The following is a 19,755-nucleotide window of genomic DNA, read 5'->3' as shown; positions in this document are numbered from 1 at the left end:
CTCTCCTGCTTTCTCCTAGGCTGGGAGATCAGCACTTTCTCCTGGGATCAGCACTGTCTCACAGGATTAGAAATAAAATGGAGAACAATAAGATGGAGAAAGCACCTCGATATATTTTTTCAAAAGGGTCAGGTAGGCTACAGGTTCTCTTCTAGATTCACGTTGTATCTGGCAGTGCCATGGGCCAGGAGCCTCTCCAGAGTGGGAGGGGGATTCCCTCCCGGGGAATTGCTGCAGGCTGCTCCCCTGCCTGCGGGAGACCCCGGCGAGCTCCCCGCCCTGTTCCTGCTCGGTGCAAACCTCACGGAAAGGCTGCGGCTGAGGTCACGTGCCCGGGGCCGTATCCCGGCTCTGCGGCCGCAGCGGGAGCGGAGCGGCAGCGGAGCGGCAGCGGCGCCCTGGGCGGCTCCCGCCGGCTCACCCGGACTCGCTCCGCTGATGGTCGGGAACAGCTCCCGCGGGAAGAGCCCCGCCGCAGGACGGGCCTGTATTTACGTCTACCCTCGTAAGAGTCTGTTGGTGGGGCAGAGTGAGGGAGTAGCGTAGGAAGAATGAGGTGCTTGCTTCTGGGAAAGCAGGAGGAAGTAATGGATGTATTTGTGCTCTGGAGTGGCCGGGAGCAGGTTGGTTCGGTACCAGAGAAAACAGCATCTACAGGTTCTCCCGCAAGAGCGCTGCCTCCTGCTCTCGCCGACACGCCTCTCTCTGTCTTTTCCAGGGACTTCCAGGACAGCTTCCCAGCGTGGTCCTTGTTTTCCTTGCCCCCTTCGGTGACAAAGTGACTGTAGTCCTGAGAGTGAGATGAGGTGAACAGGACAGGGGTCACTTTCATCTTCAAAACAGTGATCATGTGTTTTGACTGAGTATCAGTAAGGTGCTACTTTGAGATCTTCACGGCAAAGTGGACTTTCTTAGAACTAGGCTCTTTTTCATTGTATCATATAAAGAGCAGTTAGTTCTTCCATGGTATCATTTTACCTGCAGGGTTTGTTTCTGGATTTCTTACTACCCTTCCTCGTGGCCTAAGATGTATGTTGGGGTTTGTCATAATGTATATTGTACTCCATGTAAGTTTTGCCCATCAACCTCTGTTATCTTAGACATTAATTTAACAGTAGGATATTTAAAAAAATATTTCTCATCACTTCTAGTTCCTTCAATTAACTCCAAGGTTTAATGAATTTCACTCATGTTCCTATGGAATATTGTTGGAAGGCTTGTGAAAAGAGCTAAGAAAAGCAAAAGAGGCAATATTGTGTAGAGTGAAGCTCACCAGAATTTACTAGCTGTGTCAGGTGAGAATATCGCTGTTGCTTAATTTAAATGTGAAGAATATAACCCTCCTCTTCGGTTTCCAAACGATGCTTTGTTGGAGTATACAGGTACAGAGGGGGGGTTTTGAAGCAAACATTGTAAGCCTCAGGTTCATAATGTATTCCAATACACAATGCTTCATTTTATCTGTTTTTATTTTTTACCATTATTTTCCACTTTAGGAAGCAATAGGAGGAGAGCTTTAGAGCTGTACTTGAACACAGATGGTATGATGGCACAGCATTTGCTGCAACTTGTTTCAAGTTATGTTACAGAGTTCATTTTTAACATAAGCTAAAAACCCTTATTTTGTAGAAAAGTCTCATTGAAATGGCAACCACCCAAATATAGAGCATACGTTTTCAGAGATACATGAATATTTTCTGGTAACATGATGAAAAATTAACTGATACAGGAAAAATTATAATCCTTAAAAGTGCATAAAGAACCCAGACTGGAGCCTGCATTAGACGAAGCACAAGTGTGTATTGCTTTTTGATATTTCCAGGAAATATAGGGGAACCCCGTGTGAAGTAGGCTGCAATGCTGTAGGCAGCATTAATAGTTTTTTGGAAGGAAAACATCAGCCTTTCCATTCTGTCCTTTCCATTATTTTTGGTTTTGGAGTGAACGGAACAACTCCTGCAACACCCTAATTGCCCCTAACCACAGTTTTTGTTTACTAACAGCCCAATGTGTCAATAGACGCTTCACTCTTTCCCCTTTAAGTGGGCTATTTTTGCCAAACACCATTTCCACTCCTCTGGATTTCATGAATGCTGCCATTTGAAACAGATCCAAGGAATTAGACATTACTCACCTTTGCATATGCTGTCTCTTAAACAGATACTCGCCTGCTGTCTTCTATTCTTACATTTCCTGCACTTTTCCCCCATTGCGGAATGCTCTATTTTGTCTTGCTTATTGCAGTTTTGAGCAAGGAACTCGGTCTCTTTAAAACCTAGGCTTTAAGCAGCTTTCCTGTTCTTCAGATGCATTTTCTCTGTTGCTTTCCTCACAGCTTTTTGTTCGATGACTTGCACTTTCACTATCTCAGACTGTCAGGCGGCAGCCAGCAGCAAAAACTCATTTGTAGAGTTAGAAACATTTGCATACGAAAGTACATATGTGCCTGTTTATTTACACTCATTCTTACTTTGCTTTCTTACATGAGAAGAAGAAATGTAGGGATTGGGAGGGGAGAAAATCACTCCAGATATCTTTTATTTCCCCTCTGAAACAGCTTTGAGTTCTTTTTCCCTCCCATCCTTTCTCCACAAGTGCTTAGTTATTCTTTCTTGTGCTTAAACGTAATTAATTAAAAGCAGACAAGTACAAGGTCGGGTTATCCCCACAATATAAGAGGATGGCAGGATTTTTGGGGGTTGCCCTCACATAGGCCTGGAACAACAACCCAGGAAATCCATAGGAATAGCTCTTACAAGTGGGTGAATGCTGTCAGGACTGGAAGACTCAGTGGTGGTGACTCTTGGTGCTAGCCAGGCTGCTGCTAGAATATGGAGATATTCTGAATTACTGTTGGTTAGTCTTTGTGTTGGTGTTTTTTGCGTTTTTTTGGGGAGTTTTTTGTTGTTTTTTGTTTGTTTGTTTGTTTTTTGGTTTTTTTGTGTTTGGTTTTGTTTTGGGTTTTTTTTTTCCCTGGGAACAGGAAAATTAGGAAAGGCAGCCTAGTAAAGGGCATTTCCCCAGAGACCAGGAGATGATTCTGCAAATTTACAGCCTGCAGAGGGAAGAAAAGAAGAGCTGGCAACTTTGTTGTGTGTTCTCCTACTGTTAAGAGCTACATTCCCAAAAGCTGCTTTCTTAAAATCCTGACTGTTGTGATTTTGTTACACACCTTTCTGTGCTGATTCTCAGGCTACATGATCATATGCATATGGGTGTATTTTTATGCAGCCTTTGTGTGCTTCTGTAGGGTTTTGAATTTCCTTCCTCCCACTTAGCAAAAGTGAGATCCTTTGATTATCACAACCTTTCTGGAATAAAACATTTATTGACATTTTTAGAAATATATCGTACCTATCATTATTTCTTTCCTTGGCCACTGCCTGTGATTTGCAAGCCAAACTTAAAGCTTTGCACAAGGGAATGAGATCTTTTGTTCACCTCCTTTGTAGTCTGATTGTGCTTTTGGAACAACATATACCCCTCCTCCTGAGGACACTCTTGTAGGTTGACCCACCTGAAAGGCTTTAGTGAAGGATGCGTGCATTTAGAGTATTCTTTTCTTTTTTGTTCCCTCCCCCATCCCCAGTGTTCTAAAATGAGTCAGATTCTGACTCTCTGTCTGGTGCCAGTGATAAAACATGAATTGTGGATAATGCTACTATTTTCCATCACTGAGTGGAAAGTAGTTGGAGCTGCTGGATCTCACAAGGCCTTTCTCTCTGCCTCATCAAACATTCTATAATCTCCTCATCTGTCTGTTTGTAGTCTAGTTTTTTTAGTAAAATTTACGAATTTAGCCAAAGAATTAATGTATCAGTGAGTCCTGCATAAGTAATCCTTTACCTTGAATTTAAATCCTCAAATGAATTTGTATATGGATGGATTTAGGTATATATATTACAGAGTTAGTGCACAGTTTAAAGTGTCCCTACAGGTAATCCTCCAATTCACCTGTCAGTACAATGCGAATATATTTTCCACCAAAATAATTTTAAAATATTTGCAAACATCTTGTCAACAGTGACAAGTATCCAAGGAGGACAGGATACCCAACAAATAAATGGCATAGAAATGATGAATTGTAGGTTACCACCTTCCCTGATTCTGAAAAAAAAGTAATGTGAAATGGCAACTGCCTTCACAGAAGCTGTCACCAAGTGATGAAGATAAATCAGCAGTGCTCTTTGCTTCCTTCTGACCTTTCTGAGAAAGGAAGCTAGATGCTGGTCTTCCTTGTTTAGAGAAAGCTCCTGAAACTTATGAAAGACTCTAAGTTTGCAGAGAGGTTAGAACTGAATTTACTCTAAAGAACTTTATTTCTGACCCTCAGTGTGTGAGATGGGGGAAAGCATCAGGAATTGGCTATATTTACAGGGCTGCAATGACTTTCAAGAATCCATTAACTGAAAGGAGGGTTTGAGAGGTCTGGGTGGTGAGGCTGTCACATACATGTATGCATGTTTGTATGTTTGTATAGGTTCTGAATCTCATTTATTTCCTTTCATTGTAGTGTTCAAGTACATTTGTGACACTGTAAAAGTGTGCAAATTCTTGAGTTGTTGAGAGCTCATTTTGAAAAAAGCATCATGCCTTTGCTTTGGGTGTATCTGTTTTCTCTGGAAAAATCCACTTTGTTTCTGTACCTGCACTGATCTTACAATATGAGATATGAACCCAAAAGTTGCGTGTAAGAACAAAGTTCATCACTCATGAGTAAGGTTGATTAATCAGACTATTTTGAGATGCAGCTAGGGAGCAACTGTTTTAGGGATGCTGCTGCAGTCATCAGAACTTTGAAGAAACCAAATGAAATATCCCCACCGTCAGCAACAAGAAGGAGATTTAATATGAATGTTTGAAAACACTTGGCTAGACAGAGGCCTGCAAGTAGAATATACATGGTTTATACATTATGATTTTATTATATTCTCATTCCTATCTGATTGCCTAATGCTGAGGTATTTGCATGTCTTCCAAAGATGCAGAGCCCATCTCATCTATTTCCTTCACCATTTCTCCCTGCAGGAATCAAGAGGGATGGTGCCAGAATGGGCATGCTGTGCTCCGGGATGTGTGAAGGTGGCTGGGCACCTGCTCCTCTGGGAGCACTGACTGCACCTGAGTCCTCTGAGTGAACTTAGCATGGCACAGATAAATTAACTGTGCCTCAGTCTTATCCCAGTCCTTCACACAGGGCTGAATTACTGAATCCAGAGTAATCCTGTTCATTTATAGATGAATACAGTTCTTTGCTCTTTGCAAACAATAGCCATTGGGATTTGGGAACTCTTCATGTATTCATTTCCACTATGAGTGAGCGGGATAACACTTAAAAAGTGTTGCCAGAAGAGACAGGATGTCTTGAAGCAAACTTGAGACTAACATCATCCTATTATACCTACTTTGATTTATTTTTGGACTTATTTTTTATTTATTTGTTCTTACTAGCTAATGTTATTTTAATGTTGCTTGTCAGGAGAAAGGCTCCATAATGTCTTGGTTCAAATCAATTGTGCCACTTAATTTCAGAGCTTCTTATCTTGCATGCATTTATCCTGAGTTTGTCTCTTATTTTTTAAAGATAAATTATTTATTTTCTTTGCATTCTTTAGGAGTCGAACATAGTTGTTGGAGTTGAAGGGACTAGAAAAAAATGCTAAGGTGCAAGTCTCATAGGGTATGTTCTGAAGATTTGTGGAGGACCTAAGAAATGAAACAGCATAACTCCTATAGGATACACAACAACTTCTAAACTCTCACTCTAAACGTTTGCCATTAAAAGGGTCATTGGGTAACATTGGACCTATATGTCTACAAGGTAATCCAAGGAATTATTAATACAGTGAATTGTTTATCAGATAATAATTTGAAGTTAAAAATAAAATGAGCCAGCACTTCAAAAGGCCATTTTATGAGGTGGTTCTTTTTCATTTCTAGAGTAAAAAAATCTCATTAATCACTTACTGGTATCTAAACAGTTCTACAGAACTATGGATGGAGGTAAATTTATTAATATATTTTACTTAGATTTCCACAAGCCCTTGGCAAAATCATCACAACAGGCTACTAAAGAAATTCAAAATGTAGTTTTACAAGGAAAACTTAGCCCCCTAAATACATACTAAAGTAACTTTATTCAAGTTAAAGGCATTAATAGCATTTCTAATCTTGAAGCTTTGCTTAATGCAGTAGGAATTTATATTTTCTACTGGTAAAATTGCTCAGTTCCCTTGTTTTTGCTGCCGAGCATGTGCAAAACCATCTTGACAGCTCCAGGCTGCTAAGCCCCAAAGAAATACATAAAATAAGCATTTTCTTGCAAGTTTCCTCACAACTGCCTGTCAGCTTCAGTTTTGCATCCCAGCAACCAATTTCAACTCACTTTATTTTACACTGACTACATTTATCAGAATTTATTTTATATCCTTGATAGGATATTGAAGGAAGATCTCAGGGCCACATATTGCTGCCAAAGTGGTAGACAACATTTAGCACGAACAGGATCAGAAATTAAAACCTGGCGTTTTTTACCCTGGTTGCCTTTGAAGTTCGGTTTGTGAGACTGCGTTGTTTATCTGTCTGTACATTCAGGAATTCCCCCGAAAAACTTTGGGACTGGGTTTCAAGCGAATTTGAAAGATGAGCTGAAATCTCAAGATAAATAAGGTCTGTGAAGAAGTGCAGCTGTACGGAGGACAAAGCACGTAAAGAAATGCCTGTGCTGAGGAGGAGGCAGGTGGGTGCAGCCCTCACACAGCGGCTGAGCTGCCAGCCTGATGGAGTGGGCTCAAAGATTTTTGATTGAGCATAGCATGTGCCCTATATACAGTGGGCCTTGGAAGAGAACCTGAGGTTGTAACGGCAGGGGAGATTTTAGGAGACAAGGAGCTTAAGTCTATGAAAACAATCAATCCATCCCCACCTTGTTTGTTTAATTTCTTAGAGAACTACTCGATTCTCTTGGCCCTGCCTCTTCTTCCTCCTTTTGGCCCTGAACACCTTTCTTCCTCCCATGATCTCTGGAGTCTGTTACTATCTTTGTATTTCCGTTGCTCTCCTGGCTCAGCATCAATTCCTGTAACTTAACCGGTCTAAGAATTCTGTCCGATTTAGAAATGAGGTCTCAGATATACCCTGGTGTGAGCCAGTTACTGGCTGGCTGTTTCTTCATCCAAGAAGTTCAACCAGGCTGTTGGGATGTGCTCCTGTCAATAGTTGTAACAAAACTAATTAGTATTTACTCCTTTCCATCGTGACTGGAGAATCTCTTGCTTTGATATTTATACTCCTGAAACACTTGTGGATTCTTATCATGCCCCCTTGTCAGCTACCTGACATTTTGAAGACCCAGCTGTTGTGTGTGGGAGCTACTGAATCTAGTTTAAGAGATGCTAACTAGAATTAAGCAAAATATACTTTTTACATCTATATGCACATTTCAAATAGTACATTGCAATGGTTTTATAATGTTCTTATATGGAGTTTTACAACTGTCCCACAGGGTCTGTATTACTCCAAAAAAACATGTGAGAGTTTTATATTTTACAAATTAGCTTAGCTGGAGAAACAAAGAAAAATGCCTTGCCTCCTATGTCTTTTCTGTCAGATTCTTCCACAAGATGGATAACTTATCTAGCTTGGGAATTTTTGTAGTTCTTCTCTGGTCAATTATCTAAACAGTACACAATTAAGCTGATGTCAAAACGAAGACTACACATGTATAGTACTGGGCTGTGATAAAAGCTGCTCTTCTACACAACATCCAGCTTGTGAAACCTGACTGGTTTTGCATAATAGATAAGCCCCAGGAAGTATAAAATTAGTGGGAGTACTTGCAGTGTGGCCAAGTTACAGTTTTACAGTCGTTTAAAGGTTAGCAGCAAATTGACATCTACACCCAGTCCTGCAGGGAAAGGCTCTGTAGGGACAGAGCTCTCAGACAAATGTCCATATGATTTCCCTGTGGCCATGTGGAAAAATCTGAGGCTGAAAATGGGGCTGAGATCATATTTGCAAGCTAGTGCCAGAGTTACCAAACCAATCTTTCTTGTAATTTATCTAGGGCAGACTTTGAAACCTAAGCCCCAAAGAAAGATTTTTGAAGAAAAAATATCCAGGCCTAAGGTCTCATAGGGCAGGCACTTTTTTTTTTCTCCCAACTTTTGGGTTCTCTTTTTTGTATTACTTAACTTGAAAAGGATGTTTCAATGAGAAAAAGGTTAAACTCCTGAACAAGACTACCAAGTTTATAGACGATAATATCTCTCAAATAGTTAATGTCTCACTTCTCAGTTAAACTATTTTGTTTTTTTCAAACTTGGCAGACTTCTGGGCTGGCTGATTAAGAATGTAACTAGACTGTAACCAGATGATCTCTATGATACAATAAGTAGCATGTGAGCAGCAATAATACCAGTAGACTAACTTCAGAATGCTGCGAGTTGCTCTGAGCTTCACCAACAGGTTTGTTGATCAGCTTCAGATTTTACAATGTCATTTTTCTTCTTTTACAGGAAAACTGTCACCAGAGCTGGTTACAGCTCATGCCTGCAAATGCAAAAAGTTGTATGGAGACAACAGCGCACAGGAAGACTTGCTGGGCTATGGATTAAACCAGTTATTCAGAGAAGATGGTGTGCACAAGGAAAGCTCAGAACTCAAAAGTAGAGATTAGGTGCCTTTCTAAGGAGAATAGGTGGAGGGACAAGATTTTGGGGAAAAAACCTGCTGAAGAAAATGTTCCGCTTACTGTGAAAACAGAAAAGAAGGAGGGTAACAGAAGAAGAATGAAGCCCATCTAGTTTCAAAATTTGGCTGAAGAAAAAGAAGTAGTAAAAATCACTACTACAGATGAGATCCATAGATAGTCTCATGGGATGTAGAAAGATCTGTACTGTATCCTGCAACTGTCAGAAAGCACATGGGGTAGGGTTTTTTTAAGAAGCAATTTATAAGACAGAGTGGAGATTTGGAGGTGTCCATCTAGAGCTTTGGTTGATGTTCAGGCAGGAAGTTCTCAAAATGTCCCAAATTCCAAGCTTATATCTGTCTGTCAATCCAGTCTATGCTACAGCTGCTCAGCACTGATGAAGAAACTCTCTGACTCTCTGAACTTCTTGTTTTCTCCATCTCCTACTGCTAGCTGGTGATGAGAAAAGCGCAGTTGTCTTTCTGATGAAGCCTTTAAGTTCTTGGTGCATAGGCACTTGGTCTGTGACACCAAACCTAATCCTCAGCATCTGGACACAAACTCAGGGTAGACTTTTCCTACAGGTTTTGGGTAACAAGCTAGACTGACATACCTTCACCTTGGCTGTAAATGAAGCCTCTCCTGGCACTTGTACAGTGTGCCACTCCCCGGAAGATCTGGGAGTTTGCTTGGCATGTCTTGCCTCTGGCTCACACATTCCCTGGCACAACTCTGACATTCATACAATTTATATCCCCAGCAGATCACTTCCCCAAGTAAATATGGCATAACAGCTCAGAGGGTGGTCGAGGGCTGCTCAATACATTCATTTGGATGTATGCAGCACTAAAGTGCTCTTCTCCTGTGCCTTGGTGCTTTGCCACCAACCAAAGATTCCCGCTCTCCCTCCTGCCGTGATCCTCATCCCACAGACCAGCCTTGCTGGTGATTTTGTCTTGCTCCTCCCTTCCCCAGCAAGCTTCTTGCTCTGACAAAATCTCCCTTGGCTACAACAGCTCCTGCCGGGTTCCTCCCAGTCTGTGGTCATGGCTGCTGGGGTGAATGTGAGCACATCTGGCCCCAATGCCACAAACTCTCCCTTTTCACCCCTAACAGCCTGCAAACTGCTTCAAATTCATTAATCCATCCTGCATATAATTTGAAAGCACATTTTCTTCAGAGGAAAAATAAATTGCAAAAAGAAAAGTTTCTCTACCTAAAACCAAGCCTGTGCTATTTTGGGCGCGGAAAAGAATCCACAAACAAGATGACAAAACCACACAGTATATTATTTTGATTACAGTTGTTCTAACTGAATATTTTTACAGGTCTGACAGTTATTAAAGAGATTCAAAAATACAGGAGGTACATTTTTTTCCCTAGTGTTTTGAAATCAATCTCCACGTTTGCCAGAGATCCTTTTCTCTGCTCTTTTGTACCAAGCTCCCCAGGTAAGATAATGTTTTTCCTGGGGTTTTTGGGGGAGGGTCTGAATTAATCTTGATTAGGCATTTTTAGAGATGGCTGGCTGCCACAAAACCATGGGTACTGCAAAAGCAGTATTTCTGAGGTGTGGTACCAGTGGGGGCTTGTTTGGTAACCTCATGGAGGGATCTTTGCTGGACCAAGTGCATGCTGCTCTTTTCATGTCACACCTGTTGTGTCTTCCTTGGAGCATCTGTTCGTTACTGTCAGGGGACCCCGGGCAGTTGGCTGTCCACAACACCAAAGGGAATGTCTTTTATCAGGTTGGGGGGGATTAATGGGGTTTTCTTGTGGAGATGACAGTGGCAGGTTTCTGCATGTGTTTGTTTCTTCCCATCTTCTTTTTCGTGATGAATTCAGTCAAGGTCTAATTTGATATATAATAAGGGGGGGTTTGGTCTTTTGCTGTACTCGTTACTGCTGCAAGGAGGGTGCTAGGGAACACTGATATTCCTCAGAAAGATATCCTGAGTTTATTTTACACAGTAATCCCCAGATAAGATGCAAAAATAGTCCTTAGGGCACAGGGCAGAACCAAATCTTTTCACCCTTGTTCATGAGCTCTGGACAGCAGGGTTGTCAACCAGCTGCTGTTGCTCTTAGGATCAGTGCTTTGTTATTAATTTTTGGACAAATATGACAAACATTTAGCAGGAGCTAAGGATCCCCTTGTGGAGACTGATAGCAAGAGTTTGCCCTGAAGAAATGGATTTGCCTTCTCTCAGGTGGAGAAATGGATTGAATTTGGGTCCTCCATGTCCTGAGTGAGTGCTCTTCCCACTGAAGTGCTATGCTAAGGTGATGGGGAAGAGAATGTAGGCAACTTCATTCACTGTTAGAAAGGAAAGCTTTCTCTTCTCACAGCTCTACCTTCAGAAGAAACAACTAGCTCTTAATCCCTGGCAAAAAAAGTTTTCTTCCTTTCAACCTTGATGTGGGCAGAATGAAGATGCACCATTGGAGAGATGGTGCAAAGTATCTGGATGCCTGACCTATGCACAGGCAGCAACAGCAGCGGCCTTTTCAGGAAAAACCTGACATGGCTGATGGGGCTCTGTCATGCACAGCAAGTAAAAGGTGTAGGCAGAAAGTCTGTCCTCTGGGAAGTACCAAAATCTTGCTGGAACTTGACATGGGGTGGGTGGGGAGGAAAGGGAAGTTTCCATGTTTTCTGCTGTAAAAGATGCATATACACAAGTGTCCATGTTCACGGTCTTTATTGCTGTGCTCGGTTTAAACAGGAGCCGGCCCCACGTCGAAGGCAACTGTGTATGGGATGGGCTGTGGGTTGTTATTCCTACTTTTGTAACACTTGTGAGGAAAGATGTCAACCTGTGCCGAGATCCAGTTAGCCTATAAACACAGCAGGCTGGAATCCCTTGGAGAAACAGAAAGATAGATGACTTGCCTGCAGATAAACAAGACAGTGGCAAAAATAGTACCTGGTTTCTGGACTGAAAAGCCAGCCTGGAATCAGCCTGGTTTGTCTTGTGCTTCCCACAGCTCGCAGACAGGTGTGGATATGTCAGGCTGAATTGGAATCTGTTAGATCTAATTAATTATATTATATTAAACAATTAAAATAATGAAGATCAGGCACAACCAAATTTCAAAACAAAGAGCTTTAGCAAGATTAGGCTGTTAACACTGTACAGATGATGCCAATAATCTTGGGGAAGATCCAACATAAATGATACAATATCTAGCCAGCTGGGAAATGGTAAACTAGAGGTAATATCAGGTTCCCAGTGTAAGGCAGCAAATGTATTTTCCCATTCCATTTTGCAACCTTATTTTTAGACAAGAACAAAATACGGAACATATCAAGACATGTATATGTGTGCCCATATACCCTAGGTGTGATGGCTGTGAGTCATACAGCTTGTAGACTTCAAGGAGACAGAGAGTTCACAACTTGAAACGCTCGGTTAATTGTATATGCTACTGTACTTCCCATTTAAGTTTGTAAGAGTTATTCTGTTATTTGTGGTAATTTTAGCACTGGGGAAGCTGACTTTGACTGACAGCTGTGGGAGCAGAAGTTGTTCTTTGTCCATAAAACAAGTACAGCCCTTCAGGAGATGAGAGGGGGCATGGGGCCCTATGCTCATTCCTTCCCTGGCCTCTCCAGGATCTCGTCATCACTGTTGTCAGCAATAACACATTTATGACACTCTGATGTTTGTGAGAAGAGCCCACTGTGTGGTTCACATGAGGCCATGTTCCCCCCTGGAAACCCAGGTCTGGTGGAAGGTCCTGGAGCCTGCGCACAAAGCCAGAAAGAGCTGCAGAATACCCCAAAAAGATGTTTGTTGGAGGCTGAGCATGAACAATTTTAATCGTTGCTAATGGAAAAGCAGGTGAATATGACCAAAAGCTTGTCCTGCAGTTCACAGGTGAAATGATTTCACCAGAAAAGGAAATTCTTTTTAAAGAGCCAAAGAACAAAAACATTTGAGGCCTCCTCTGGGAAATAAGGATGAGCAATCGGAACTGCTGGTTTTCTTTGTATAATCGAATACTGTATTCCTGGAGGGATCTTTTTATTTGGTTCTTTGCTCTCTCTGGTTCCTCTCTACAATGTACACAAGCTGCAGTACAGAAAATAGAGATAGTTGAAGAGAGATAACACTGTACTGAGAGAATTTAATTAATAAGTCCTTGTGGGACTGGAGGGGTAAGTATGGAAAGAATGGAGGAAGATGAGCAAAAAGAAATCCTATTAATGTCTGACTGCATTATATATTTCATTGAAAGAAAGCAAAAGATGCACGAAAACAAGTTTAGAGTTCTTGAAAAACCTAAAAAATATTAGGCAATGTATTTTCTTTTCTCTTTTGATTTGGCTTTAGACAAACTTAGTACTGTGCTCCTTTCAAGGAGGACGCTTTAGCAATAGACGTCTGAGGACCTCAGAAGGGACTGGGGAAATAGAACAGAGGGAAATACTCCCTCTTTTTTTCTTAACCACCACCTTCCAGAGTTGCTCAAGAGGCACCTGTGAAGTCCTGCATGGGTGGGTGCACCAAGACGCAAATCTGGACACCCATTGCCCCACAGCACGCAGCAGGCAGGCAGCAGCGATGCTGTTCAATTTCAGGCTGACCCGTGAATGGAAGATTTTTAGCATACTGATCTTGACCTCTCTTCTGTCCTCTCAGCTGTTACTTCCCAGTGCCCTTGGGCTGGCTGAATTTGCTCTTGCTGATGGCCTTTATATAGTTCCCTGTCCTGGTGCTTGTGTTGAAACTGGGCTTTTAGGTTTTTCAGTAGATCTTGGAACTGCAAATTAAAATCACATATCCTTGCTTTTACCAGAAGCTTTGCTGAGGTCCAGAATTTGCTGGAAGTTTGATACTTTTCACTATTTACTGGCTGTGAAATATGTAGCTACCCATATTTTTAATTTCCTTTCATTTACTTGTGTGTGCAGGACCTCTGTCATGACCAGCAGGAAACTCTCCCCTGGCTACAGAGAGGCAATTCAGTGTCTGTGCCAACCCTGGCTTGTAAAAGCCTGGCAGCTCTTGACAAACAAAGCCTAGAAATGTTGCTATTAAAAGCATTTATTGAATAAATCCGTATGTGACAAAATGATAGCTGCAAAAAGCAGTAGAATTGTTTTTTAATGGATAAATCTTATTTGAAAGGTAAAGCTGAGCTGGGAAAGCTCAGAGAACAGTCACCTGAGGATAGAGCTTTGAGCAACGTGGGAAAAATTAGAACCAATATGAACAATATAGAGGATAATAGATTTGAGAACATCTGCTTTGAGTGGAAGCTTTTATGTAAAGAAAAGAGAGGATAAGCCTGGATTTAACTTTGGTATTTGAACATTCTCACAAATAGAGAGAGCAGAAGAAGCCCTCATTCCCTTTAGCAGGCCTGCAGCAGTTGGAGCAGCAGGAGCCCTGCACAGGGTCCAGCAGGCTGCAAAGGGGTGCAGTGGGCAGGGCTCTGCCTCCAGCCAGGGCACAGCAGAGCTCCCAGGCCTGGCACTGCTCTGCACCTCAGCCACATGGCCCCAGCCAGGCTGTGACAGCCTGGTGCTGGGGAAGGCAAGGCACTGAAACCTCCCTACAGGGCAGAGAGAGGAGCAGAAGAACAGTGATGGTGTAATGGCTGTTGCCACAGCTGAAGAGCAGCCCTGCTGGAAATCCAAAATTACCATGGGACACGATCCTGGTTTCATGTCTCCCTGCTTAAAGTGTCTTTGCTTTGGCCTTTCCTGAGTGATTAGAACTTGGTCTAGACAAGAAGCAGGGGAAAAAAAAAAGTAATTGTTTAAAAAGAGACATTGGGACAATATTTGGCCATAAATTCCTCCCCCCCCCCTCCCCCCCCCCCAATTTGCTATCTGAATTGTTGCTTAGATACTGAATAGAATTAGTCCTGATGGGCTTTGGGTGGGTGATTGAATATTTCCTGTTGAAGGATGAGAAACTCTATTAGAACTGGCAGTGGCAGATGTGGTAACCTAGAGGTGCAAAATATCCTTCCTGGGAATAAGGAGTCTCCAGCAAGGACAGACAGCTCCTGTGACTGCTGCTGACACTCATGAATGCAATATGGGAGTACTCAAACTAATTCAGGAATTTCTTGGCACACATAATATCCACATTAGGAAAATGTTTTGTATCATTTGAGAGATGGTCTAGTTTGTCCAGTCTCTTCAAAGAAATTATTGGACAAACTGTGAAAACAGCATATCAGGATTATAAAGGTTTATTGAGAGCTAGAAAGAAATGAAAGGGAGGACTGAAAAATGTTATGGAAAAATGAAAACAAATAACATCTGAGAGTACAGCATCAGAACTGAATCTGCAGAGAACTCCTGGATGAATATCACATGCAAACTCGTATTTAGAGAAGATACTTAAGAAGCAATGAGTTCAACCTAGCAAGGAACAGATTTTTCAAAATCAGACATAGAGAAACAGTAAGAAGCACCTACTATGTTTGGAATATTACACATACAGGTACAAGTGCCCAATTTATAAATGACTCTGACATTCCTGGTCACAATCTAGGAGCAGTGAATGTTTATGTGCACTATTGCTGTAAATCAGTCTCATCACCTATGAATATCTTTTGGAAATGTCAATATTTTCTGTGGGAAAAAAATTCCTCTCTTCAGTTTTTTTCCCAAAATAGGATGCCTAATGTTGGTAAAATTATTTCAAGATTTATCTCACTGGCTTTTCTGTAACAGCCGTTTCCCCATGTACTGCTTGCCAAAGTGGTAGTGGTAGAGCTGTGACAGATCATCAAAGAACATCATGGGCTCAGTGCTTGCAAACCATTTTTAATTAGAAAACATCTTAGTGAACCCCCCTCGCCCCTCCCCCCAATTTCCAAAATTTGGGCTACTTAAACCTTCAGAAATGTCTAGGATCCCTAATTTCTACTATACTCTTAAAAAAAAAAAAAGATGGATAAAAGAAATAAACTCAGATCAACACCTTGTACAGGAAGAATAGCTGGAAAAGGGAGAACAGAAGCACACTGTATTTAATTCACAGGTAACATCCCCTTTGCATTAAAAGTGAGCCAGGGTACCACTGTTGTATTCCATTCCTCAACTAGCTGGAATGCCATGTAAGTAAGTAAAACCCAGCAGTGCTGTCTTGTGTTCTTTCCTCCTTTGCCTGGTGGTTTTGTTGTTCAGGGGATGAACATGGGAGGCTCTGCTCCCTGCCAGCCCCAGCCACCCCATGATGGTTTCTGTCTCGGGAGGGGAGGCCTTGATTCCAAACATTTTGCAAAGTGCCTGCTGTGTGGGATCCTATCACTGGGAAGAGTAAGATGGCTCTGAGAATAGAATAGAAAATAAAATGGAATGGAATGGAATGGAATAGAATAGAATCTAATAGAATCGAATAGAATCGAATCGAATAGAATACTTGGAAGGGACCTACAGAGATCATCTAATCCAAGTAGATTTTAGCAAAGCCTTCTGCAGGGGCTAGACAGTGTTTTGCTACCAAGTGCAGACATGCTGCAGCTGCAGACCCCCAGCTCCCCAGTGAAAGGTACAGTGCTCCCCACACGAGTGAATGCTGGGCACAGACAGCACAAACACAGGACTTCAGGGTGTCACAGCAACACAAGGCATGAGCCCTGGGAAACAAGGCTCAGAGAATCACAGAATCAAGTGGGTTGGAAGGGACTCACAAGGATCACCAAGTCCATCTTCTGGCCCTGCTCAGCACCATCCCCAAGAGTCACAGCATGTGTATGAGAGCATTCTTCAAACAGTTCCTGAACTTTGCCAGGCTTGGTGCTCGGTGCTCATGGCTGCAGTGGCTGGCACAGGAGCACAGGGAGCCAGGGCAGTGTTTGCTGCTGGGGGTGAAGGGAGGGCCCCATCCTGCAACAGCATTTCTGTCTTCACCCTTCCTATCTCTGCAGTAGGGGTGGCAGTAGCAAGCCTGGTTTTCCGTCACAGTGCTGCCCTTCCTTCCCCTTTCCTGTGGCAGGAGCGACTCAGCCCTGGCCCCTTGTTCTCAGGACAGCAATTCTCAGTGCCACCAGCTCTTTTGAGAAGCCTTTGGTTGATTCTGCCTTGAATTCCCCAGAGCAGAGTGCTGCAGTTCATGCTAGGGACTCACAGCAGCCCCTGGTCCTAAGGCAGCCCACAGGAAAGGTATGAATGTCTCCCTCACAGGAGTTCTTAAGGAAAAGCCAAATCCTTCGGTTATATTAGAATTCAGAGCTTGCAATCAGGTTTTGCACCAGCAGAATAACTTCACTAAGGCTAAGGCAAGGTCAGTGAAACTGGAGAGCTCGGCCCGCCTCAGCCTGCAGGGATCTGAATGCACACATCCATCGGGAATATTGTAACCAGAAAATTGTGCTGCTGCCCATCTAGCAAAACCAGACCTTTCCACCACTGGGCCCGCTGAGGAGCTGCTGCCTCATCCTCCAGCCCTTCAGTGCCTCTTTCTGAAGGAATTCAGGCAATCTGCTCCAGCCTTGAACCTGTACTATTAACTAGCTGAAGCACTGGACTCAGATGCCTTTGAAATCACTTTGCTCTATTTCTTCCAACAATTCCCATTTATATACTGTGACATTTAAGTGTCCCAGACCCTTGAAGCAGAACGACTGGGCAATTATAACCTGCATTTGTTGTTCAGCTTGCGCCCCCCTCCCGTGAGCTGAACCATGAAAACAGAGCTCACATCAGCTCTGGTCTTGTGAGCAGGCAGCACCATTTATAAACCTCCAAGATGGGGCTTTATGGCCCATCCACAGTGACGGATGCAGAACTCCTGCAGGTGCAACAAAGCTTGATGTTCAAATGGTCTGATCTCCAGATTCTTCCTTCCACAAGGCCTAAAAACTTCTCAATAGAAAAGGGCTAATCTGAATTTCCCACCCAAAAATCTTGTTTCTGTGTTTGCAGACTCTCTTGTTTCTTGGCCTAGTCACAGTGCAGGGCACTGTATAAAGAATCTTTATTATCAACCTCCCTGGGAATGGAACTGTTTATAATAATCGTTTGTATTTCTTTAACCCTTCAGACCTGGTTTCCTAGCTCTTGGCAAATGTTAGCACGTCAGCCTTGCAATGTCTCTTCAGGAAGGTCAGTGCTGTTACCCATGGGTGACAGGTGGGAAACTGAGGCATAAAGGTCTTAAATGGCCACTGGCATCCCTGGCTGCTGTGTGAAGTGGATTTAGGTGCAAAGTATTCCAGCTTCAGGTCTGTGCCAGCCCTCTCGTAACAGGGCCAGCAGGAAGAAATGAGTATGAAGAATTCTGCCATACCAACAGTAGTACAATTTGCTAGCCCTTACCTGGATATGGGGGGCTCTAAACAGGACTGATGGGCCACGGGGTCTGGGGCCTGTATCACCTTCCATCACCACTGCTCAGGGGCAGTGACTTACACTGGGTGCTTAGGCAGGACAGATGATACAAACACCCACTGTAGATTCAACTGGTGTTTTCTGTCAAGAAACCTTGATGAGAATCAGAAGGTACATTTCTAACACAGCCAATTCCTTTCCGACCACAAAGACATCCTTCCTTCCCCATGGGTATCTGTTGCTTGTTTTGATAGCTGCCGTATTTTTCTAACATGAAATAAACACACATAATACGATTTTCCCCTCTGTTTCTCAAGTTTATCTGATGCAAACATATTTAGGAACTGGATAACAGAGCAGAATGCCGGCCTTCAAACCGTAACTTTTAAAGTTGGGTGAAAATTAAAGCAAAAATAGGTATTAAATTTGAGAGAGGCTGAAAAAGTTCTGTTGGAACTTGGAGGAATTTCAAATGTTATTTTTAACCAGACATTTAGCTCTTATGGGAAACAAAACTTAGAAGGACAGATATAATTAGGTCAGATATTGAGAAACTTATTATGCTTTGCTACAGATGATCCCAGGAGAATGTAACTTAGGCCCTTTTTTTGTATTAAGAGTCAATCATGGTTCTTCACTTTTTAGTGTAAAATAAAGTAGGATAGAAATATGCTTTGTATTACTAACTGCTTCAGCATGTGAAGCAATGGATATTTGACAAGAAATCTGAGGACAGAAGGCAAGATTTTTATTTCTCTTTGTACCAAAATACATAACATTATGCTAGCATCTGTGCCTGCTTTTGTTCACTGTGTAGATACAATTGATTTACTGGTGTATCCTGGGAATATCTGATGTTTGGCATCTCCCAAGCGCCACCGTGCAAATATTAACTGCACCTTGCAGCGTGATTGCAATGCAGCCATTATTGCTATTATAAGTGAGGAAACTGAGGCAAAGAGCCCCAGTTGTTTGATCAGCAGTGAGCCTGTTTCACTGCTGCAGTCAGGACTTCAGAACTTCTGCCTTCTGCTCCCACTGCTTCTGCAGAGAAATCCACCTTGACACAAGAAGTATGTGCTTCATGCTAAATCAGGGGAGAAAAGCCTTATCAAAAGAAGAAGGGAGCCAGTAGGTGGCTGATAGTGCTGTTAACACATGGATCTGTCATTACTCACAGCATTTATCATGTCTGTTGCTGTGAAGCACACTGTTCTTCTTTAAAGTAGGTGTCTAATTTGAGGGATACTGGTTTTCCTAGCATCTGCAATGTTCTGGGGAGGGAGAAGTGGTGAGTTGCCTGCAGTGAGATATTGCACATCATTTTTTGTAAAGTTTGCCCAGAGAGAGGTGAAAGTGGGCTGGAGTCATGCTAGGCAGGTCCTGGATATCAAGTTTTCCCAACACAGCCCTACTGGCTCAGGAATAGAAAAAACCAATATTCTCACTAACAAAGATTTTCTGGCACCTCTCCTGGAGCTCAAAGCCAAATCAGACACAACACATAAAGGTGAAAAAAGCTAGATAGATTGACTTTTTCAGGGAGATGGTTTAACTCTGCCAGAAATAACAGGTCTCCATTGCTAATGTAAAATGTTCTTCCATCCTACAGGGAAGTTGTGTGTATAGTTATTAGCAAAACCTTTGTAGTGTAGGATCAAAATGCAAAGTGACTGGAGTATGTGGGTTTGTAGCTTGGGTTCAAACCTTCATCACAGATGAATGAAATAGAAGGAATCTCTTCTTGTTTCTATACCTTTTCCAG

The 19,755-nt window shown here is 42.5% G+C and overlaps 1 long non-coding RNA gene across 3 annotated transcripts; it reads left to right on the top strand.

Moving 5' to 3' along the window:
* Nucleotides 1-348: 348 nt before the first annotated feature.
* LOC136286364 (uncharacterized) lies at nt 349-10,127 on the top strand. 3 transcript variants are annotated; one of them, XR_010719869.1, is made up of 3 exons: nt 349-505; nt 6,595-6,739; nt 8,517-10,126. It is a non-coding gene; the product is annotated as an uncharacterized lncRNA (long non-coding RNA). The 3 variants fall into 3 exon arrangements; XR_010719871.1 differs by lacking the exon at nt 349-505 and adding an exon at nt 634-806 and having other exon boundaries at nt 8,517-10,127; XR_010719870.1 differs by lacking the exon at nt 349-505 and adding an exon at nt 5,058-5,680 and having other exon boundaries at nt 8,517-10,127.
* The last annotated feature ends 9,628 nt before the right edge of the window (nt 10,128-19,755 follow it).

The sequence above is a fragment of the Chamaea fasciata genome, unplaced genomic scaffold (genome assembly GCF_029207755.1).
Source record: "Chamaea fasciata isolate MVZ Bird 193981 ecotype frontalis unplaced genomic scaffold, bChaFas1.0.hap1 SCAF_1, whole genome shotgun sequence".
NCBI lineage: Eukaryota > Metazoa > Chordata > Aves > Passeriformes > Sylviidae > Chamaea > Chamaea fasciata.
This window is presented reverse-complemented; position numbering and strand designations above follow the sequence as displayed.